The following is a 10,376-nucleotide window of genomic DNA, read 5'->3' as shown; positions in this document are numbered from 1 at the left end:
AAGTAATTTAAGAAATCTTTTATGTTGATTATTGAATTATGTGACATGAGATGTCATTAATAATTATTTTACTTGCGTAGTAGAATTTGTTAAACCATGAACCATTTTATTAATATGGGGGTGTATCTCTTGCATTAGTTGAGATAATTTAATTTTCTTCTGTCACAAATATTTTTATGACAGTGACATTTATTTGTTATTGAGTTGCAAGAATATATACAATCAAATGGGTTTTTGAATTGTTTGATTCTTAGGCAAAATTTTTTATGAGGATATGATTTTGTCAAAACATTAATTCTGACTTGAGTAGTCATAATTATTTTGATTTTTTCTTGAATTTGTTTTAAAATTCATTGATTTATATTAGAAGTGATAGGGGTGGTGAATATGATGCACCATTAAATGAATTTTGTGCACAACATGGCATTATTCACCAAACTACAGCCCTTTATTCTCCACAGCAAAATGGAATTGCTAAAAGGAAGAATAGAACCCTCAAAGAAATGATGAATGCCATGTTACTAAGTTCAGGTTTACCACAGAACTTGTGGGGGGAAGCAATATTGTCTGCTAATTATGTTCTTAATAGAATACCCCACAAGAAAACCAACAGCACTCCTTATGAATTGTGGAAAGGTCGACCGCCTTCTTACAAATACTTAAAAGTGTGGGGGTGTTTGGCAAAAGTTGAAGTTCCTGTTCCTAAAAAGACTAAGATTGAACCAAAAACAGTAGACTGTGTGTTTATTGGTTATGCTCAGAATAGTAGTGCATATCGGTTTCTGACTTATAAATCAGAAATACCTGATATAAATGTGAACACTATTATAGAGTCAAGGAATGCTGTGTTTTTTGAACATGTCTTTCCTTACAAGAAATGACAGGAATTAAGTTCACAGAAGAGAACTTATGATTGTACACAAAGTCAAGAGACTAATGACAATCAAACACAAGAGACTAGTAATAGTCTCGACCAACAGGATTTAACTAATGATGAACCAAGACGAAGTAAGAGAGCGAGAACATTAAAATCCTTTGGTCCAGATTTTCTAACATACCTGTTAGAAAATGAACCTCAAAGCTTTAAGGCAGCAATGACAGGTCCTGAAGCACCTTTGTGGAAAGAGGTTGTTAATAATGAAATTGAATCCATTATGCAAAATCATACTTGGAAATTGGTGGATCTTCCACCAGGTTCTAAACCTCTTGGATATAAATGGATATTCAAGAGAAAAATAAAAGCAGATGGTTCAATTGACAAGTATAAAGCGAGACTTGTAGTTAAAGGTTACAGACAAAAGGAAGGTCTGGACTATTTTGACACATATTCCCCTGTGACAAGAATAACATCTATTTGCATGCTTATTTCTATAGCAGCGTTGTTTAATTTAGAAATACATCAAATGGATGTTAAGACAGCTTTCTTAAACGGTGATCTAAATGAAGAGATTTATATGGAGCAACCGGAAGGGTTTGTAGTATCAGGGCAAGAAAAGAAAGTTTGTCGACTTGTAAAATCTCTTTATGGATTAAAACAAGCACCTAAGTAATAGCATGAAAAATTTGATCATGCAATGCTTACTAATGGGTTTAAGATAAACGAATGTGACAAATACGTCTATGTTAAAAACACTGACCAAGGATATGTCATAGTTTGTCTTTATGTGGATGACATGCTCATTATTGGAAGCAGTCAAAACATGATCAAATCAACTAAGCAGATGCTTAACAAAAGATTTGATATGAAAGATATGGGGGTCGCAGATGTTATATTAGGAATGAAAATTACTAAACATCTGACGGATATGCATTATCTCAATCTCATTATATTGAGAAAATTCTTGATAAATTTATCAAGGATGATTTGAATTTAGCTAGAACACCTGTAGACATCAGTCTTTATTTATCGAAAAATAAAGGTGATGCAGTGTCTCAGTTAAAATACTCCCAAATCATTGGAAGTCTAATGTACCTAATGAATTGTACTCGTTCTGATATAGCTTATGCTATCAGTAAATTGAGTAGGTACACTAGTAACCCTGGAGAAGACCATTAGAAAGCGATCATTCGGGTTCTTAGATATCTAAGATTTACTCGTGATCATGGTTTGAACTTTACTCGATATCCAGCAATACTCGAAGGTTATTGTGATGCCAATTGGATATCAGATACTAAAGATTCAAAATCCACTAGTGGATATGTCTTTACTCTAGGAGGCGCTGCTGTTTCTTGGAAGTCCACGAAACAAACTTGCATCGCACGATCTACAATGGAATCTGAGTTCATTACTTTAGACAAAGCAGGTGAAGAAGCAGAATGGCTTCGTCACTTCTTAGAAGACATTCCAATGTGGCCGAAACCTGTGCCAGCTATTTGCATTCATTGTGATAGTCAATCTACAATAGGCAGGGCACAGAATCACATGTATAACGGTAAGTCACGACATATTCGTCGTCGACATAATACCGTAAGACAATTGTTGTCAAACGGAATAATCTCAATAGATTATATAAAATCTAAAGAGAATATTGCAGATCCGTTAACAAAAGGTTTGACAAAAGAGCTAGTGTATAGTTCATCAAAGGGGATGGGATTAAAGCCTATTACATAAGAGTCATCATAATGGTAACCCTACTTAAATGACTGGAGATCCCAAGAACTAATTTCAAAGAGACAACTAAGTTATGTATGGCTCGCCAGAAATCACCAAGGGATTAAAATTCCTACCCATTCCTATGGTGAGAGTGATATCTGCAACATATGTTGTCTGCAGGGGTATAAGGATAAGCTTTGCTTTTAATGATTACTTATATCTTGATTAAGGCATAAAATCAAGACGAGTATAAGGAGATACTCACAATAAGAATTACCTATATGAGTGTTGAAGGGGCCGGTTCTATGAGAATGAAGAGGCTAAATTCTCTAGAAACACTTATGAAAACCAGGCGCGTTCAAGGCCAAAATGAACACAACAGTGAGAACCACGATGTGTTAGAAAATATTTTGTGTGAAATCTATTGTCTTGGCTTACACAAACGGCTGAACAATTCAAGGCATCGCGTCCATTGGTTAGCCAGTAAGTCCGATAGGTTATCACTAGGGAAGGTTCAAGGCCGAAAACTACCTATCCTAATGCAAGATATTTTCGACTTATACTCTTTCGTTAAAGTCTGCATATTGTTGCATTTCCGTTGTCATCAAATTCCATTCATGTGGGGGATTGTTGGAAATGGTAGAAAAATTCTGGGTAAAACCAGAATTTTTTCTCAAGTTTGGTCTATTTTTTAGGTGGGCCCCAAGTATCGATTTACTCAGGTCAAAGTGGTAACGCGTTCTATGCCGCGTTGTGATTCACGTGGTATATTTGGTTGCTCAAAACCATTACCGAGTGAATGGGAAATTGAAGCCAAAGTGTGCTCCATGGAAATGGAGTTTTGGTGGAAATTCCTTAAGGTTGTAAATTGGCTTGTCCCACATTGATTTGGTGGGAAGTTTTGAAAGGGTTTATAAGGCTTGGGTGAGATACTTGGGGTGTGCCCCAAGGGGTACCGAAGTGTTTTAGAGGGAGAGGTTATGGGCAAAATGGGCTAGACCCATCGGACCCAAAAATCACCACACACGCGCGCGCGCCGCCGTCCGTCCGGTCGGGCGCGGGGGGCTTCTAATCTTTTTGGGCCAAAAATATTTGAATTTAATTTTATTTTTTGGTAAAATAAAATCCATAATTCAAATTAAACTGATTTGAATTTTCTGTACATCCAAACATGGCCCTTCCCGTTTTCAAACAGAAATAAACTAGTTTGGAATTAGTGCACACCCAAACAGGGTCCTTCCTGTTTTTGCTATCTGTTTGAATTGTTAACAGATTCAAATCTGTTTGAATTCAAAACCAACAGGTATCATACCTGTTCAATTTAAAACCAAGAGCCACCTTTACATCTATAAATAGGACCACCCTCATTTGATATTTTTCATTCAGAAATTTCGTATTTCACCTCTACTAATTATATTCTTCATCTTGCTGCGTTTTATTTCTGAAAGAAAGAGTGTAAACACTTAGCGTGTTCGTAAGGCAAACAATTTGTAGTGCTGCTATTGTTTGTGGTAAGATCATTTCATCCTGGGAGATAGACGTCCAAATTCTGAAAGTACCGTGGAGAGGACGAATCTGTCTTAAGGACACGGTGTTAAACACTGGACTTGATCAGAAAAGTTATTCAAATAAATTAACCAAGTAAGTTGTTTAATTTTATTCTGTTTTTTATTTGTTTACTTAATCAGATTTTATTTTTTATTTTTGTAACAAAATGAAATCTGTGGTTTTATTTATTTATTTTTATTTCGAGTTTGATTTTTGTAATCAAACAAATTCTTTCTTTTTCTTTATTTCTTTATATTCTTGTTGTTGTTTTGTACACAACAGAATTTAATCTTTTTAAATACAATGAAAATTATCCAACAGTTATCATTTTACATAATTCAAAAAATCTAATCTAATCAAATCTGATTGGGTTGGGTAAAGAAAAAATAACCCCCCCCCCCCCCCCCCCCACGCCTAATTGTTCCCCCAATCCCAGTCTCATAGCTTGCTTTGTAAATTCTAAATGGCCATCCCAATGGGAACAATATAATTGTCCTAATTGTTCCCCCAATCCCAGTCTCATAGCTTGCTTTGTAAATTCTAAATGGCCATCCCAATGGGAACAATATAATTGTCCAAAGTAGGAAGTTTTTTTTTTTTTTTGTTTTTTTTTGTTTTTTTTGTTTTGGTTATGTAGGGTATTCTAAGTCAGTTAATGCGCACTAGACCAAGATCTTACAGCTCGAACAAATCTTTCAAAACAGGATTTACGCCCGGTGGTCCGTGGCCCCAAGGTATACATTTGCTGGTCAGGAGATTCGAACCTGGGAAGGAGCAAATCTCCAAGTCCCAATCGTCATCCAAAGTACGATGTTATGCTCTCCAAACTTGAATTTAATTCATTTGGTTATAGATCTTAATTTTAAGCAGAAAGATTTAGAGTTCAAATTTATAAACAACCATTCAACATCCATTAATAATAATCTAACTTAGCCTTCGTTTGGGATTAGTCTGTTTTTTTGATTATTTTAATTTGGTTAAAAAAATTATATTTGAGATAAATTTTTATTTTTTTGTAGTTGATTTAATAGTTGTAAGACCAGAGTAAAAAAAATTATGATTTAAATATAATATTTTATCTTATTAATTAAATTATTTTATTTTATTTTTATTGACTAATATCTTGTCAAAATAATAATGATAATTATCCAGCTCCCATGGTGATGGTGATGTAATGGTGAGAGTATAAGCAATAAATCGGGCCACCTAGTTGGTCAAGTTCAAAACCAACTTGAATCATCATCATCATGATGCACCAAACCAACTTGAATTCATCCTATTCTAGCAAAAGAACTGAAGCTACAAAAAACCTGCCTACACTGTTCTGTTCATTGCAATGCTTATACTCTCTCGTGCCACGACAACAATCAGTATATTTATTAAAAGTTATTGTCAGATAATCTTATAAATAAAAATAAGTACAAATTGTCATCCATTAATTTTTTTAAATTAAAAAATTAGTAATTGTGGTTATTGTTTAAGTGCAAATGCAATAAAAGCTTTGCCCCATAATGATTTACCTACTTTTACAGTTCAATTTGGTGAGTATTTTATGTGGATCGCTTTGGTATTTTAACCCTTAAATGTTTGGGTTAATTACAAATATAATCTTAAAATTTGTTTAAAATACAGATTATTTTTTTGTAGTTTAAAAAATTACAAATATCCCATTGTTAAAAAAAATTATTTAATAGAATTAACTAAAAAAAAAGAAATTCATAATTATTCTCCTATATAATAATAAAATTACTTAAATTATTAATTGAAACATATTTATAATATCATTAAAAACCGTTAATTGACTTGATTTATTAATAAAAAAGGCGATTTGTTATGAAATTAGAAACTTCTGGGGGTGGAATGCAACTTCTAAAACCACGGAGGCGATTTGTATTTTAATCAAACCTCAAGGAGTGTATTTATAATTTACCCTAAATGTTTTTATGATTTACGAAAAAAAACAAGTTTTTTAAAATGAAAAAGTAATTTGAGATTTAAATGACAGTAGTGATATAAACATAATATCAATATAGAAAATTTATCTATAATGATTTGGTTAAATTTTGAACTTATCACTTCTTAGCACAAAGAGTTCATTGAAATGTTTTTAATTACACAAATAATATTGTCATGTCATTTTTATGCAATATTGCTTAAATTTTTGATAAAAAAAGGTTTTCCTTCAAATAACTTTTGTCATACATATCCCTAATCAAAAGTGCTGTTTCATTCAAATTATTTAACTTATATTTTTTTATAATTAATTTTAATGAAATTTTGTACTTCTAAAACTCATTGAAAATAATATTAGCCAATCTTTGAACAATTGTCAACTACTTTAGAGATAGTTTGAAAAGTAACTATTTTAATTAATTTTTAATTTTTTATAAAAAAAGGTGTAAAAAATAAAAAGAATAATATGATTAGATGTTTTATCTTTTTGAAATGGCAAAAGAAGCATTCAAATGTCTAACATTGGATTTCTATTCATGTTATTTTACCCAATTAATCTCCTAAAAGGACCATATTAAATTGAAGGTTATATATATATATATATATATATATACATCGCCACCTATACATGCATAATAAATTCATCAAGCCATTCGAAAATTTATCCAACCATCACTAACACTTCTGCCATTATTTTTCTGTAATAATTTTATGGGTTTGGGTTCTTTCTAGCCATGGATCTTATTTCAATTTGTTGAATTTTTATTTTGTTCTATTACGTATGATTTTATAAAAAAATAAAATAAAAGATTGATTCAATAAAATATTTATATGTTTTGGTGATATTTGTCTACAAAAAGTGGGTGATAAAGTAATTTTAAAAATAGACTGTCCCTTTTTTAGTAGACAAATATAATAAAATCATGAGTTATATGATTATCGGATCAATTTAATTTTTTTCTTAAATATTTTACAAGAATAATCAAACAAAATTAATAGTTTACATCATCAAAGTAAAGGCCATGATGAGCCCCACAAGGCCCAAGAACACCTCCGTTCTACAAAGTAAACGGTAGAGAAACCTATTCCTATTTTTATTATTATTATTTTTTTCACAAGATATGTTAACAAAATATATAATTCAAGAGTTTTAGTTAAAACTAAAATAAAACATAGGCCTTGTTTGGAAGTTGGTTATTTTAGCCTGGTTAAAAAAATTGTGTTTGGGAAATTAGTGTGTTTTTTTTTTATTTTTTATAGTTGATTTGATAAGTGTGAGAGAAAAGATAAAATGATTATAGATTGAATGTGACATTTTACCTTATTAATTATTTTAACATATTTTATCATTTAATTGGCTATTTTAACTTTCTTCTCAAACACCCCCTAACATTAAAACCAAACTCCTTAAAACAACCATTGGTTATCACTCCCTAAAAAAATATATATATATATATATAATAAAAAAAATCATTGAATTATCTCAATAACACTTTTTTTTTTTTTTTGAACAAGAAAAAAGGGCTATAAGGTGTTATCACGGCCCCGTGGGCCCTAATCCCGGGGTAACCGGCTGCCAGTTAGGAATTAATCCCCACCATGTGAGGGACCCACCACTCAGGTACCAAAGGAGCTCAACTATACCCCACAGGCCGCCGAGGGTTCGAACCGGAGCACAGAAAGGGATCTCAAAGAGAACACTTCCACACTCCTCCCAAGATTCAACCCTGGGTCATGACTGTGGAGATGAGTTGCCTTCTCCAATAACACCGTTGTAGAAAGATTCATTGCATAAAATCCGGGTCCAATCGTCAACTGCAAAACTTTCATGAAAAATATTTATTTTGCACTCAAATTAAATTAAATTAATTTTTTTTTTTAAAAAAGATACAATATAAATTTATCACACAAAGTAAAGGTTAGGCAATCAAATGTGTTTGGTACGTCAGAGTCGATGGAATTAAATACAAAAGTTGAAAGTGGATATCTGTTTTATTAAATACTAATTAAGATTTTACGGCTGAAAATTGTCGTTGAGAAAGATTCTTGCCCAAGTTTGTATCCAAATTTTTTGGACCATCCTCTCTCTTGGGTATTTCTATAAAAGGAATTAATAATTATCAAAAAAATTAATATAACAGTGATATCATATCCAATAATTGTTTGTTATTTTTTTTAAGTGGGATTTATTCTTCCAATATAGGTTTATTATTGATTAGTGATATCATATATCATAGTATCATCATTATATTGAATTTTTACTCAATAATTACACCATTAATTCCTATAGATTGAGTGATTTTGTTGTGGACTCGGTTTCAATTTAAACAATGTATATAGTTTATATTCACCCAAAAAAAAAAATGTATACAGTTTATAAATTTGTGCGTGTTTCAATGTGATCTTATATAGTCAGAATTTATTGAAAATGCTAACAAAAAGATCCATGTGTAGGGTTTAAATGGTGGGTAAAGTTTTGAGGCATAAGTCTTGAGATCTCAGATTCTACAGGACCAACTCTCAGAGGTTTGGTCTAGTAGTTTTAAGACGGCCCTTTAAATAGTGGACGATCACTATCCAAGACTTGGGTGTGAAGTCGAATCCTGACAACTGTACTCACTGACTGAAATAGTATGTGCTTTGTGAAATCGGTGTATACACCCGAGGTTTGCCCCTCGTCTTACACCGGTTAACTGACATTAAGTAGTTGATTTTGAAGTCAGCAGAGAACAGACCTGGAGAGTTTACTCATTAACTTAAAAAAAATGATGATACACGTAGATCATTGTCCTTAATATTTTTAACAGATTTTAGCGGGTGTACAAAAAATATTTTTTACTTTTAAAATATAAAAAACATTTTTCAAACTCAACTCTTATTAATGCAACCACGCCACCATCTCTATTGTCGTCTCGCTACTGCTATTATTACCACCACTAGCAACCAAACATAAATGTCTTTTGTTAAGAAATACATTAAATGAGCATAATTATTCTGATTTATATAGGAAGTAAGAAAAGCTTTTAACGCTGTTATGATTAACGATTTTTTTTACATAGAGACCAAAATACCCTCTTTATATTTCCCTCAATTTCATTAATTGATTTGGCTTCTATTATTTTATTTTATTATAATTATATATTTTTTGAATTTGCAACAAATACAGTGATTATATAATTTTAAATAAAGTATTTTTATTTGTTTGGTTTATTATTTTTTGGAATAAATTGAAATGCATTTTTATTTATTTGTTGTTGTAATCTTATAGCATCAATGGATTTTTTTTGGTTCTAATATTATAAAATTAATAGATTAAAATCTAATAGTAAGTGAAATTCAATAATCTATTTTAAAGAATTGTTTCAAGTAAAATGAGCTTCCAAATAAAGAAAGTACTATTGTTTTATGTGATTTATAAATTTATTTTTTATTTATAATGAAATTTTTTTTTCTTTTTTTATTAAAGAGGGTACTATCATTTTATTTTGTTATATTTTTTTATAAATAAGTTAATTTCATTATTTCAAATGTGAGGACATTTTCATTCATGTACAAAAATATCTAAGCTTTTGAAAATCATCATATTTATTTCTATTTATGTTTAAAATCCTCCCATACAAGTGGAGGTAGTTAAGATAATTAAATACATTCTTAACATGTACAAGACCAATTGTAAACAATAAATGAGTTCTATAAAAAATACTGAGAGAAACAGACCATACAAAAATGTATTTTTCCCCCCTGTAAATTGCTGTCTTGGGGTCGCCATCCTCCCCCCACCAGCCATGCTAAATTTCTAACCACCTCTCCTAATCTACACTTTTCAGAGCCTTCTATCAAAACTCATTAAAATTTAGAAGAAAAAAACATCTTTTAAACAACCACAGATAGAGAGAGAGAGAGAGAGAGAGAGAGAGAGAGAGAGAGATTATATTTGCTACCAATGCTTTGAAAACAACTAGTGATGAAAATATCATTTAATTTTCAGAGTAAACTTTTAATTCTCAGCCAAGTTGCATTGCAAGTAGTAGCAAAATTCCCCCACAAAGTTCTAAACACATTTGATCTTCTTGGTACACACCATTTGAAAGGACAAAGAAAACTGAATAATTAACTCTGAACCCCAATATATATTTATATATATTTGGAGGCTCCCCGCGGAAAATGTCTTCTTTCGTTACTCGGCCAAAATTGTGTTTAAATCAAGAATTTGAGAGAAGATCTGTGAAGGGAAATAGGAAGAGAAAAGTGAGTATTTCCTTTCCATTCATAAATCCTACCC

This window comes from Camellia sinensis, chromosome 12 (assembly GCF_055761805.1).
Source record: "Camellia sinensis isolate YWXY chromosome 12, ASM5576180v1, whole genome shotgun sequence".
NCBI classification, from domain to species: Eukaryota; Viridiplantae; Streptophyta; class Magnoliopsida; order Ericales; family Theaceae; genus Camellia; species Camellia sinensis.
Note: the sequence above shows the minus strand (reverse complement) of the source record.